This window comes from Portunus trituberculatus, chromosome 42 (assembly GCF_017591435.1).
Source record: "Portunus trituberculatus isolate SZX2019 chromosome 42, ASM1759143v1, whole genome shotgun sequence".
NCBI classification, from domain to species: domain Eukaryota; kingdom Metazoa; phylum Arthropoda; class Malacostraca; order Decapoda; family Portunidae; genus Portunus; species Portunus trituberculatus.
This window is the reverse complement of record NC_059296.1, coordinates 28,293,869-28,306,368: the sequence shown is the minus strand read 5'-3', so window position 1 is coordinate 28,306,368 and position 12,500 is coordinate 28,293,869. Positions and strand designations below refer to the sequence as shown.

Below are 12,500 nucleotides of genomic sequence, written 5' to 3'. Positions count from 1 at the left end.
AAGCCTCACTAGTCTTATGAGGATGTCTGCCCTTTACATTATTTAGCCAACAGGAATCCCTCGCTACTTTAGTAATTTAAATAAGGGAGCTGGAGAACTGAGGGGCTGTCCGGGCTGTTCCCTTCCCATAATCAAGTAGCAGGATAAGGAGGACCCTGCGGTGTATTGTCCTGCTGAGACGGGATCCAGACCCTAAGCTGCAAAGTGTCTGCTTTACATGTACACCGCCATCAGTGTCTCTAACTCTTGCATCATTGTTATATTACTCGTATGTACAACTAGCTTTTCGATGATTGCCAATTAAAAAAAAAATGTATGTATTAAAAAAATAAATCTAACTAAAATAAGAAAAAGGCGGAATAAAAGAGTGGTCAAAAAAGTAGCAAACGGCATTCAAGTTCAATAAATGTGAAACTCTTCACGCAGGGCATGAAAAAAAAGAAAAAGAAAAAAAAAAAACCTTTAAAGTGCCCTAAACATGACTAGATCGACTTCAGAAAGATATACGAGAGTGAGAATATTCCCGGATCGCCTAGCATGCAGTGACTTTGTGCTTGAAACACAGCACACGATGATCCCAGTTTCATTAAGCTAAGCAAATGAACAACATCTGTGATTCTCAGGTTATGCTTACTTAGCTTTGGTTAGCCAGCACTTGTGTCATGACGTGGCTATAATTCCAAGGATTTTTGTTGCAGATTTGGTGTAGATAGACAAGAATACTTCAAAGAGGGATTACTATGATGATATAGAGACAAAAAACACTTAAACACGCTGGCCCAAACACATTAAGCTCTAACTACTGAAAGGGTGTGGGGATCTGTACTTTTTTGTCAGATACGAGTTGGATTTCCAATAAATGATTATAAAAGAAGCAAAATTTGAAAAAAATTATATGCAAAATACGTGTTCATAAAAAAAGATTGTGAATAAATGAAAAAAAAATATATATAGTGAGATGTCACAGGAAACATAGAGAGATATCACATAATCTTAACCCCTTCAGTGCTATGACGCGTTTTCATATTCAGTTTGCTTATTATTTAATGATTTTACACAGTTTCAGAAACCTATGTGGGTTTTAAAATAGTGAAGATTCTGGTCATTAATCTTCTGACCTCCATAGACCCTTCCTAATGTAAATGAAATCGTCTAATCACACTCAAACTCATGATAAAAATGCATCCCAGTAGTGAAGAGGTTAGAAGAGGACGTCAGATCGCTATGGATGAAGCCACCAGATTGCTTGCTTCACACCGTTCCACCCTCCTCGTTTCCTTACGTCTTTACCACTCAAAATCACGAAAAAAAAAGAAAATCTGAATGAAAATTGGTTTTCGTAAGGAGGACAAACAAACACCTCACCGCCAAGTCTAAAATATCTCACATGAAGAGGCTTACATGAAGTGAAGAGTTGAACAAACAGGGGCAGATCTGTGTGGTATTTGGGTTTGACAGAATATTCATTTCCGCAAAAATAAATGATTGAAAAATTGATCATGAAAAATATTGCATGTAGATTTTCTAGTCACGTTTCCTCATCAAATAAATAATAATACTTGCAAGTGTTGGATATAAATGCATGCCAATCACTACACTTATCATTCTATTTGAATACATCAATTTCCATTAAATACAAAATATTAACTTTGCATAAAATGTCAGGGCCACTCATAGAATTATAAATTTCAAAAGCTATATTCGTACAAATCGCAACAGCAATATTGGTGAGTTTTGGTAAAGCAATGAAGAGAGAACAGTGAAAAAAAATAACAAAACTTCATATCTTTAGCCACACACACACACACACACACACACACACACACACACACACACACACACACACACACACACACACACACACACACACACACACACACACACACACACACACACACACACACACACACACACACACACACACACACACACACACACACCAGTACGTGTTAATACTTCATCTGGTATCGGCAGGCAAAGAGGGAACGTAAAGTGTTGAATATTTGCAGCTGTAAACTGAAAGAGAATTTGTTTACACGTAAAGAGGACTAGAAACTGAAACTTTTGAAACACACACACATATACACACACACACACACACACACACACACACACACACACACACACACACACACACACACACACACACACGTGCGCGCCATTGTTATTATAATACCTTCCTATTTTATCATAACCATTATTACACACCTGAAAGATTTGTTGAGTTGATCTGTCCCAAAGAATCACATGTGTAATCTGTAGACTGGTCTCTATCGATCGTTAAAAACCCCAGAGAGAGAGAGAGAGAGAGAGAGAGAGAGAGAGAGAGAGAGAGAGAGAGAGAGAGAGAGACAGAGAGAATTACGTATTATCAATTATAGTCGCCGTAAGCTAAGCTGATTTAGAAGCCACGCTCCCTGCCTCGCTACTCTTTCTCCGGCAGTTGATTGGTGACACACATAATGCCCTCGCCACCCCGGCTCTTATCTCATATAGATTTTCTTGTCTCTCAAATTATCAATTGACAACCGTGAAGACGCGGCTTTTGTCGACAGTCATGCTGGAGAGTTGATACACGGAACATGTTTTTGTAGGTGTCAAGAGGGAAGTTTCAAGACACTTGTCACATCTCGGATGATCCTCCTTCATATTATAGGAATCAGTACTTTCAGAGACTATTTCTATTCTTAAAGTTCTTGGTTAATGGCCCTTGAGTTTAAAAAGATCTGAAGCAGTAATATTTGATTACTGACATTATTATTACTTTTGAAGAACCAGTTTTCGAAAACATGAATTAATCTTTTCATTAATAAAAAGCCTTGTACATAAAACAATTTTGCGAGTGATCAGAACATTAGGGATGTACTAATCAACTATCACGCCAAGAGAGGAAGGAGACAACGGCTTAACATTCATATTCATAGCTCACCTTACCTTTAGGCGATTATAATTAAGAGTTTCCAAGCAAGATATATACAAGTTAGTGGTTAGGCGGATATTCTAGTAACAGGATCAATGATGTTTACTCATATTTCGGGTTTAACACTAACGAACCAGAGGAATATATTGTGGAACACTTCAACGCCGCAATCCTATCACTTTCAAAAGGCTTTAGTTGAAGTTACACTGGTTTCTAAAGATATTTTTATGTTTCTAGTGTCAGATAACCTACATTTCTAAATTATTAACTGGCCAATCATCTATGTGGCTTTTCGAAATAACTGTGGTGAGAAAACAAAGCGTTTCTGTTATGCGTTTGAATCCAGGCCCTTGCCTACGCCGCATCAGACATCAAGCCATTGTGACGTTACCAAACACACAAGAGATCTTCATGGGCCTCACGCATCTCTCATCTGTGTGCCTGAACCAGCGGCAGGTCACTTAATAAAGGTTGAGGGTGCACATGCTCACTATGGCTCTTATTAATTACAACCTATTTTTAGCACTGTATATCAGGGCTATGAGGCAGTAATATAAATTTTGATCAGTCATAAAGTACAATTAATATACTAAATCTTATGGAACATTTGTCTCTCTCTCTCTCTCTCTCTCTCTCTCTCTCTCTCTCTCTCTCTCTCTCTCTCTCTCTCTCTCTAATCAACGGTACCAAAAAATAAAAACAAAAATTATAATCTTCCCCGCTTCATTTCCACGTTCCATCACTGACGATTTCATTCAATATGAGACTGATGCATACCGGTGAGAAAATCAAGGATCAGGTATTCAAGAAAAAAACAAGTCATTTTCTATTACGAAGGAATATCATCACAATCATCATGAGCTCTCCGTCACCGCTCACTGACCAGCTGGACTTACCTATGGAGCAATAGGAGCAACAAGACTCACAGAGACAGCCACGCCCACGTTGCCATGCCGATTACATGCGCATTAATTTTTGTGCAGCAATCTTAGGAATAATAACTGCTTTGGAGCGTCAGTATACTGCAACAACGAGTGTGTGTGTGTGTGTGTGTGTGTGTGTGTGTGTGTGTGTGTGTGTGTGTGTGTGTGTGTGTGTGTGTGTGTGTGTGTGTGTGTGTGTGTGTGTGTGCGTCTGTGTGTGTGCGCGAGAGAGAGAGAGCACGTGCGATAGTGCAAGCTTTTGAGTTGTTGAACAAAATTTTCTTGTAATCTTTGCATAACAGTAGATCTATATCTATCTGTTTTTTGTTTTTGTTTTTTTACTCCACGTGAGATGATGAGCCCCATAAGCCTAAGCTGTCTCCCTTCCTGGGAAACAAAACAAATGGCAACAAGGTTATTTACATGACATCAACTTCAGTGCCGCACCAGCTTAACCCTAATCAATGAAATGCATTTTATCAAAGTGATTACGTTTCCGATTAACTAATTTCCATTTACAGCTTTGTGCCTCGAGTTCTCTGACCTCCTGGCTTCGCTGCTCGTGTCAAACAGGTGGCTCAAAATGTGTTGGCGCCTTCAAACCTCACTGTAACAGTGTGCAGACTGAAGGAAACAAACCAACTGTCAGCGTGAGACAGCTTACCTACATTCGCAGTGTTCTGGTTATGAAATATAATTTGGGACCTCTTGCGTCTACTTCTGTGCATCTTTTCCCAAGAGAAGTTGTTATTCAATGACGAGAGGGAACATTAATGATGCACAGCGCTTAATGTTCACAGATTTCATAACTTTGCGTGGAACTCTTTAGTGCATAATGTGTTTGAATGAGGGTACGTCAAATTACGAGGCTTTATACGAGTTGTTTTTCATTCCTTGCCCAATACCTTGGCCATGCACGGCAAGGATAATCATTTCCCAAACTTCGCTGTAAAATTTTAACAATGCAATGCAGTAGTAGATTTTGACAACCAACAATACTATAGCACACGAGAAAAATTGTCAAAATAAAGAAAGACAAACATACACAGACTGACACACAATTCCGTTATAAATCACATGCCCTGTTTAGGAGTGGTTTCAAAGGTCTTTATATATACCCAGTAAAGTACAGTTACTCAGTAAAGTTTATAGTTACCTACATGCCACCATGATACCCAGGTTCTAGGTGGTTACACCAAAGATGCCCTTGGGTGATGATATGGACCCTAATAAAGGTATCATTATAAATGAAATTGCCAGCGCCACTAATGGGCGGAAGCTGAACAGCGCTTCCCACATATACTCTTCAAGTATGCCTACAGGCACTATAAACCTAACAAAAAAAAAAAACATTTCATACTAACAACCATGAACGCCTCAAGAATCCACATACCAACCCAGTACAATATCAGCACCACCTCAGGCATGACAAAGAACCCTTCGCCTCTCTGGCTCTCCAACAACGGCCTGGACTCAAGGCTCCAGGCAGTATTGTAACTCACGGAAAAATTATGAAGCTGGAACTGTCTAACGCAAGTCACGAACATAAAGCCGAAGTAGAGCCTGGCCCAGCATTATAGTGTGTATATATAAGATTAGTAGTAGGTGTCCAATTTTGTCTTACTTGCCGGCGAGTGAGTGTGAGTGACGAGGTGCAGCTTTTCCAGGGAATGCCAAGCGAGCCGAGACTTGGCACCTCATTTGTTCAGTAGTGGCACCGTCACACATGCTGGGGAAAGAGAAGGCGATAGAAAGAAAACGTTAAGAATAGTTTTGGATTTCTTACGCTGTTGGAAGCATTACATGTACATGCCTTCAATAGAGCTGTATATACACGAGATGAATGTTTATCGTAATACTTAACTATAGATGTTCTATTTTAAGAATGTGTCAAGGATATTTTATTTATTATTAAATGGTGTCGGATAAACTATGTTGTGTTGTCATTGCTTACTTTTCATAGCACGGAATAGACTGCTTGTTGATGTATAGCAGGATAATTGATTTTACTCTTAATGACTTTTCCTAGACATCCTCAAAAATAATGCAGAGAAAGAATACAGTGCAGTAATACAGAGAAAAAATACAGCAAATCAGAGAAAGAAATATAATACAGTTAAACAGAGATATAATACAATACAGTAATACAAAGAAAATATACAATACAATGATACAGAGAAAGAATAAAATACAGCAATACAAAAAGAGAATACAATACAGTTATACAGAGGAAGACTACAGTACGGTGCATTACTTTAGGTCTTCCTCTCTCCCTCGCCCTCCCTCCTGTAACCTTCGGATAATCATTTTTTTTTGTTTGTTTTCTCACTCTCCAGCTTTTCATCCTTCATCTTAAAAACTGGACTCATTCTTTCTTTGCTTTTCCTTTCCCCTTTTGTCATCGTCTGCCTTCCTTCTTCCTCGTCACTAATCTTCAGACATTTCCCATTTTCCTGCAAACGAAATCTCTCCTTACCACAGTTCGTTTACGTCTCTCTCTCTCTCTCTCTCTCTCTCTCTCTCTCTCTCTCTCTCTCTCTCTCTCTCTCTCTCTCTCACCAGGAATATAATCTCTGGCATCGAAGCACAAAGGGCCTCAAGGCTTAGCAAGCTTCGCCAGGACCTCGCAGAATCAACAATGTCACTTCTTTCAACTGGTCTTCCCCTTCCTCTCCTCATAACACCCTCCTCCCCTCCCTTCATCCATCCTCTCCCGTATTCACCTCCTCTACTTGAACCTTCTATTCTTTTTCTTTCTTTATCTTTCTTCCTTAATCCTATTCCCCTTCTATGCTTCTTTACATCTCCATCCTCTCTTTCATTCGCTCACTGATTCCTTTCTTTTCAAATGTGCTATTTTTGTACTTTACTTTTTCAACATCCTTCCAATTTTTCTGTACATCTAAGTCTCCTTATTGTCTCCCTATTCACTGCTTCTGATTAAGCTCTTTGGATGGTTACTCCTGTAAAATCCTGGCAGGGTGGAGTATCTTTATTGTGTTTCCAGTTGCAGGGCACACACTATTACGTATAATGCCACAAACACTACAGTAAAAGAAACAATGTAAATGAAGTCCGCATTGAGTTCATTTGGTCATGTGTGAATCACTTGTAACCTGACCGTGCACCGTTTAGTTCATTCACTCCGACAATACACACTCATAGCATCATAAACCAAAATCTTCGCTTTATCTAGGAATATCATAAGTGATGTGTTGCCATTGAATTCTACGTTACGTTATTTATTTATACGTTCATGTTTTCATTAATTCATTTATTTGATTTTGTTTATTAATTCATCGCCAAGTTGAGTGAGGGCTCTTTTTCAGTTTTTGTTAGACTTGGCTAGTTTCTCCTCTTACATGAAAAAGTCAATAGATGATAGCGGCGGACAACAAACCTTACCATTGGTCTGTCTGTTTGTACTTGTCTTCCTTACTTTCCCCCACAGCATTCACTGGAAATAAATAAATAAAAAAAAAAAAAAATCTGGAGACAAAATGAAACACAACGCACCTTGATTGAGCCTTTAGAAATACCGAAATCCAGCGAGCTTTCAGAAATAACCTCCAGTAAGCGTTGTCGGCAAAAGCTGCACCTTAAAAGCTAAGGTGGGACATTATGAGGACTTTCTGGCATCGCAGGCTGCACCTCCCTCGCCGCGACACTAACTCCACGCAACGCCACCACTGATGATTGAATCGATTGCGTCTCTGTCACTTTTTTTTCTTACATGAATTAATATATAAGCAAACAAATAATAAACGACAAAAATTAAAAAAAAATAAAAATGACGATGACGAAAATGACGATGAATACAATAGATCTTTTAATTTCTGGTGCTTCCTGCAATGAAATATAAATAAATAAATAAATAAATAACAATGATAATAAAATAATAATAAAAAAATGATAATAAAAGATACACAGAAAATTAATAAATACAATAGCGTATCCCTTATTTCCAGCGAATAGGAAGAGTGTGTGCACGTACCTCACTCACAGGCAGGTGGTTAAATAGGAAGCAACGTCTCTGCACGAACTCTCACTCTGCTCAATATGAAAAGTGACACACAAAGCTCCGTTATCACCAACACCACCACCACCACCACCACCACCATCACCACCACCATCACCATTGTCCTCACTACCAACACTGCTACTATTCTCATCACCATTATCATTACAGGCATCACCACTATCACTGTCACTATTTTACCGCTACCACCACCATTACTATTATTCTACCACTACTTATTCTAATACACTACTACTACTACTACTACTACTACTACTAATAATAATAATAATAATAATAATAATAATTATTATAATAATAGTAATAATAATAATAATAATAATAATAATAATAATAATAATAATAATAATAATAATAATAATAATAATAATAATAATAATAATAATAATAATAATAATAATAATAATATTGTTACTATTACTACTGCTGATACTACTACTGCTGCTGCTGCTGCTACTACTACTGCTGCTGCTGCTACTGCTGCTGCTGCTGCTACTGCTGCTGCTGCTGCTGCTGCTGCTGCTGCTGCTGCTGCTGCTGCTGCTGCTACAACAACAGCACAGTTGCTGCTACTATTACTGCTGCTGCTGCTGTTGCTGCAGCGGCTGGTGGTGGTGCTGCTGCAACGCTGCTGCTGCTACTGCTGCTGCTACTGCTGCTGCTGCTGCTGCTGCTGCTACTGCTGCTGCTGCTGCTGCTGCTGCTGCTGCTGCTGCTGCTGCTGCTGTACTGCTGCTGCTGCTGCTGCTACTACTGCTGCTACTGCTACTAATAATAATAATAATAATAATAATAATAATGATAATAATGATAATAATGATAATGATACTTAAACAAAAAAAAATCTGTAATCTATGTCACGAATGTAATAAAACGCGACGCACAATTGCCAACCTATACTGTTGCACATTCATGGTCTTTGTCATTAACGCAATTTTCATGACGGAATGGGAAACCTTTGTACGGTTCAAGCTAATGTTAAACACCTAAATATGGGTAGAAAATGAGTGATGATCATGTTGTACAATAACATCATCATCAACAACAACAATAACATCAACAACAACAACAATAACATCAACAACAACAACAATAACATCAACAACAACAACAACAACAACAACAACAACAACAACAACAACAACAACAATAGATACAATAATAATGAAATAGCCTGAATTATCCAATTGTTTTATGTATCAGTCCGTGTCGGCATCAATTTCAAGTCCATGCATTGTCTTTTGTTTGATTAACAAAGGTATAAATTCTTCAGTAAAAAGTAAAAGAAAAAAAAAAAAAAGCAGCAGAAGCAGCATGACCTGAATCACGACCAGTGGCCTCACCTGACCTCGCCTCATCGTCTGGTTTGTCGAAACAAGATGCTCGCTTAATTTACGTCAATATGCTGCATGCGACCCACATTAGCGTTGATCTTAAAAGCTTGGACCTTCCAATAATAATCAAACGTATAATCAAATATGAATGTTGGCTAGAATCGATTAGTAGAGCAAAACCTAATGCAGCGCCACAAGATTGCAGCGGCCCCAACTTAAGCATACACTGTAACGGCCTTACTGATACACACACTAATGATGCGACGCACACCAGTATTGTGAACTGTATTCGTCACACATTAATAAAGGAAGAAACGTTGGCTGTAGCAGCGCTGAATTTTTGTCTTACATATACATCGGTTTTAGAGAGCTTTCAGTGGCTGTATCCTCTAGAATCAGCCTACATTTCATATGAACTATGGATTTACAGTCAATTAGTCCCTAATCGATTGGTACTCAGGTCATCTGGTCCACAAGTCAACTGATACTCCAGACAGGTAATCATCGAGTAAGTTGGTCCCCAAACCAGCTGAGGCTAAAGACAGTTGCTCCCCAAACTTACGTACCAAAAGAAATGTGTGTGTGTGTGTGTGTGTGTGTGTGTGTGTGTGTGTGTGTGTGTGTGTGAGAGAGAGAGAGAGAGAGAGAGAGAGAGAGAGAGAGAGAGAGAGAGAGAGAGAGAGAGAGAGAGAGAGAGAGAGAGAGAGAGAGAGAGAGAGAGAGAGAAATGACTATTTTAAATAAGTTCAAAACTGTTTTTCCAGTGGCCATGCTGAATAATCAGTGACAAAATTCTTATTAGCGTCAAGGTTGTTATCTCCTTTAGGAATTTTAAAAACTTCACTTAGGTCTCCTCTTATCCTGCGCTTCGTTAAGCTTAATAGATATAATGCTTCCAGTCGTTCCTCATGCGGCTCATTTCTCAATCTTGGAATCACTTAACTCTACGCTGTATCTTTTCCAGATTTTTAATGTCTTTTTTGCAATATGGTGACCAGAACCGTACACAGTATTCAAGCTGAGGACGCACCACTGAATTATATAGAGCAAGTTTACACTGTTCAGATTTGAATAAAAAGCTTCTTCCAATGAGCCCTACTAATTTGTTTGCCGCTTTCACTGTTCCTGTGCAGTGTTGATTCGGCTATGAACACCATAACACCAAGATCATTTTCACTTTCCCCAGGTCAAACTGCTCTTCAGGTAGTGACCCAAAATGTTCTGACACCTCCCTCAACTTTTTCTACATTAACCTCTGCAACATTCGCGGTCTCAATCTAATTTTCAATCCGTAGAACACCATCTCTCCTCTACTAAACCTAATCCTCTTTTCCTCACCGAAACACAACTTTCTGAGGCAACTGACAGTATCCCCTCCTCTGTTCCCTCCTAATTTCTCTGTCATGATTTTCGTTCCAAAGTTGGATGTTGCGTCTATGTGCGCAACGACTTAATTTGTTTTCGTGTCCACGCTCTTGAATCTTCTGAATTTTCCTCCATCTGGCTTAGACTCAATAGTCACTCTCTAACTAAATTTATATGTGCTCTGTATCTCTCCCGTAACTCCTCTGAGTATAGTAAATTCTTTGATTATTTAACTTCAAAAGTGGAGCACACTCTATCCGTTCGCGGAGATCTTAATCCTTAGAGATTTCAATGTTCACCACTTCACTGACCATCCTGATGAATTAACCTTCAACTTTGCTATCCTCCATGACTTAGAGAAACTGGTGCAACACGCTACTCGTATTCCTGACCGTCTTCGAGATGCGACCAACATTCTTGATCTCTTCCTCACCTCTAATTTCTGCTTATGCTGTTACCCTATCTTTTCCGTTGGGCTCCTCCGATCACAACCTTATATCTGTATCTTGTCCTACTTCTCCAAACCTCCTCAAGATCCCAAAGTGGCGATGCCTCTGACATTTTGCCTCTACCAGTTGGGGGACCTGAGGAGGTATTATGCTGATTTTCCTGGAATGATTACTGCTTTCCGTGTCAGAGACCCATTTCTGTGTGCTGAATGCATAACAGAGGTGATAGTGTCTGGCATGGAGGCATACATTCCTCATTCTTTTCTCAACCTAAACCTTCTAAACCTTGGTTTAACTCATCCTGTTCTCGTGCTATACATGATAGAGAGGTTGCCCACAAAAGGTAGTTGAGCCTTCCATCTCCTGAATCTCATGCACTTTATATTTCTGCCCAGAATCATGCCAAGTCTGTTCTTCAACTTGCCAAACACTCCTTCATAAATAGAAAATGTCAAAATCTTTCAAACTCAAACTCCCCTCGAGACTTCTGACATCTAGTCAAGACATCTCCAATAACTTCACTTCTTCATCTTTCCCTCCTTTATTTCATCCTGATGGCACCACTGCCATCTCTTCTGTCTCTAAAGCTGAACTCTTCTTTCAAACCTTTGCTAACAACTCCACCTTAGATGATTCAGAGCTTGTTTCTCCCTTTCCTCCTCCCTTTGACTATTTCATATCTAGAATTAGAGTTCTTCATGATGATGTTTTCCATGCCATAGATGACCTAAATCCTCGGAAGGCTTATGGACCTGATGGGGTTCCTCCTATTATTCTCAAAAACTGTGCTTCCGTGCTTTTTCAACTATGTCTGTCGACTTCTATCTTTCCTTCTTGCTGGAAGTTTACCTACATTCGGCCTGTTCCTAAAAAAATGACCGTTCTAATCTCTCAAACTACCGTCCTATAGCTTTAATCTCTTGCTTGTCTAAAGTTTTTAATCTATCCTGAATAGGAAGATTCTTAAACATCTGTCACTTCACAACCTTCTCTAATTGTTAGTATGGTTTCCATCAACACCGCTCTACTGGTGATCTGGCTTTTCTTACTGAGTCTTGGTCATCCTCTTTCACAGATTTCGGTGAAACGTTTGTTGTTGCGTTAGACGTATTAAAAGCTTTTGGCAGAGTCTGGCATAAAGCTTTGATTTCCAAACTGTTCTATTATTTATATCCTTCTCTCTGCAACTTTATCTCAAGTTTCCTTTCCGACCGTTCTATTGCTGCTGTGGTAGACGGCCACTGTTCTTCTCTTAAATCTATTAATAGTGGTGTTCCTCAGGGTTCTGTCCTGTCACCCACTCTCTTTCTATTATTCATTAATGATCTTAACCAAACTTCTTGCCCTATCCACTCCTACGCTGATGATACCACCCTACATCTTTCCACGTCCTTTCAGAGACGACCAACCCTTCAGGAAGTCAACAGATCACGCAGGGACGCCACAGAACGCCTGACTTCTGATCTTTCT

The 12,500-nt window shown here is 39.3% G+C and overlaps 1 protein-coding gene across 1 annotated transcript in view; it reads left to right on the top strand.

Moving 5' to 3' along the window:
• The window catches only part of LOC123517662, a 197,381-nt gene that overhangs the window by 139,955 nt on the left and 44,926 nt on the right, over window positions 1–12,500 (top strand). The window lies entirely within an intron of this gene.